Raw genomic sequence first — 2271 nt, 5'->3', positions numbered from 1 at the left:
TGAATAAAGTGTGTCTGTTACTGTTTTGTGAGTCTGTTTATATTCACTTTGCAGTACTTGATTTGTTAATAACTTATTGGAACTGTTCTAAGTATGATAAGCCATCTTTTAGAAATTTAGCAACTAATAGACTCTATATGATGCTATATACTGCCCCCAAACAGTCTTCAGATGATGGCTGCATGAGTTGCCTAAGGCCCCAAAATACTTTTTAAAGGATTCAACTTGTGCTTGTCATGTTTTTATAAGGTATAAATATGTTCATATAATTTGTTCCTTTAGGCAGAGACCAATCCCTCAAAATTGCTACCCGGAAGGAGATGTTTTTGAAAGATTTCATATGAACCTCTTTAGCCTTCATAAGGTTTTCTATAACTAGTTACTACCTTTTTTAACCCTACAGCTTTATTGTGAAATACAGTGAGTAATTGACATTTAGATTCCTTACCAAACCAAACTTCACTTCTTTGAGTGTCTCTAATAAGCAGACAACAATCTGATGGAGGAAGTAAAAGCTGTCAGCTCCTCATTAACTTGCATTGCAGGCTGCATATTATCATGCAAGGCTCTGACATTTAGAGCTCCAGGGTAGACCCTGGTTTTACTTTTTATTTTCCTGAGCATTTTGTTTAATCAGTATGAGATTTTCTGATGCTTTATCAATTCTCAGTTAATTTTTCCCCAGGGTTAGATACAATTTGAGTCATTATTTTTTTTTTAATTTAAAAATAAATACATATCCTAATGGCAAAGTTCAACAAGACAGAAAATAACAAATGCTGGCGAGGATGTGGAGAGATTGGGACTCTCATACACTACTGATGGGACTGTCCAATGATACAACCACTGTGGAAAGCAGTATGATAATTCCTTAAAAAGCTGGCATTAGAAATACCATTTGACCCAGCAATCCCATTACTAGGTATATATCCTAAAGAAGTGAGAGCCAGGACAAGAACAGATATATGCACACCCATGTTCATCGCAGCACTATTTACAATAGCAAAAAGATGGAGACAGCCACCATGTGCATCAAGAGAAGGATGGGTAACCGAACTGTGGTACATACACACAGTGGAATACTATGCAACACTAGGAATAATGTAGAATCTGCAAAACATGGATGGACTTCGAGGACATTATGCTGAGTAAAATAAGTCAATCACAGAAGGACAAATATTGTATTAGTCTGTTATGGTAAAAAGTCAAGGAAAGGTTTATATATGAAAGAAAACTTTCTTTGTTGATTATCAGGGTGGGAGGGGAGGGGAGAGAACATTGCCTCCCCCCCCAAAAAAAGTATTGACCCATGTCACTTTACATAAATTATATTTCAGTAAAATGTATTAAAAAAAAATAAGTGCATAGCTTCTATGGAAAATTTTGAAAATACTGATAACCTAAAAGTAGTATGTAAGTAATCCTTAGTGGTGGCACCCAGAGATGACCATTAGCAAGTTAGGAAAGACCTAATCTGACCTGATCTCTATGTAGCACAGTATTACTATTTTGACAAATCTCTGTCAGTTTCATATACAAAATGTGTTAAATTTTTATTTCTGTGACTCTAGTGAGGATGAATATTTTTTCATGTTTGTTGGTCATTCTTCTTCTGTGAATTGCCTTTTCATAGTATTTTTTTAAAATGTGTGAGAACTTGGTATACGCTATATTAACCCTTTTTCATGTATGTTGTAAGTTTTCATGTTTTTAACCTTCTGTTAATTTCCATAGTTTATGTGAGTTGAGTTGATGTATGGTGTTAGATGTTACTACTGTGGAATAAAATACGGGCTTTCTGGTAGTGAAAATACCTTTTCAACTTTAAAATAATTCTTAATTTGATAAAAATTATAAGGAATCCTTTTTGGACGTATCTTAGAAAAATGAAAATTAATTTAAATACTGTTTTCAAGTAGCTAAAGTACTAGGCTGCTAACTAAAAGGTCAGCAGTTTGAATCCACTTGAGGGGCTTCAGGGAAGAAAGATGTGACAGTCTACTTCTGTAAAGATTTACGGCACTGGAAATCCTACGGGCAGTTCTACTCTGTTCTACAGGGTCTCTGTGAGTGGAAATTGACTCATGGCAGTGGGGTTGGGGGCTCTTTTCAAGAAGAACTCTGATATATACATTAAGAATCTGAGTAGAGATTATTTTAGCATCTAAAATTTAAAGTGACTGTATAGTTTTAAGTTTGCTGTTGTATTTAGAGTAAGCTTATTATAATAACAATTCTTGCTCACTATGTCAGTAATTTAATAATTTTATT

This window comes from Orycteropus afer, unplaced genomic scaffold, assembly GCF_000298275.1.
Source record: "Orycteropus afer afer isolate SDZICR_OR568_19922 unplaced genomic scaffold, OryAfe1.0 scaffold00165, whole genome shotgun sequence".
NCBI lineage: Eukaryota > Metazoa > Chordata > Mammalia > Tubulidentata > Orycteropodidae > Orycteropus > Orycteropus afer.
The sequence above is the reverse complement of the archived record's forward strand: the minus strand, read 5'-3'. Positions refer to the sequence as shown.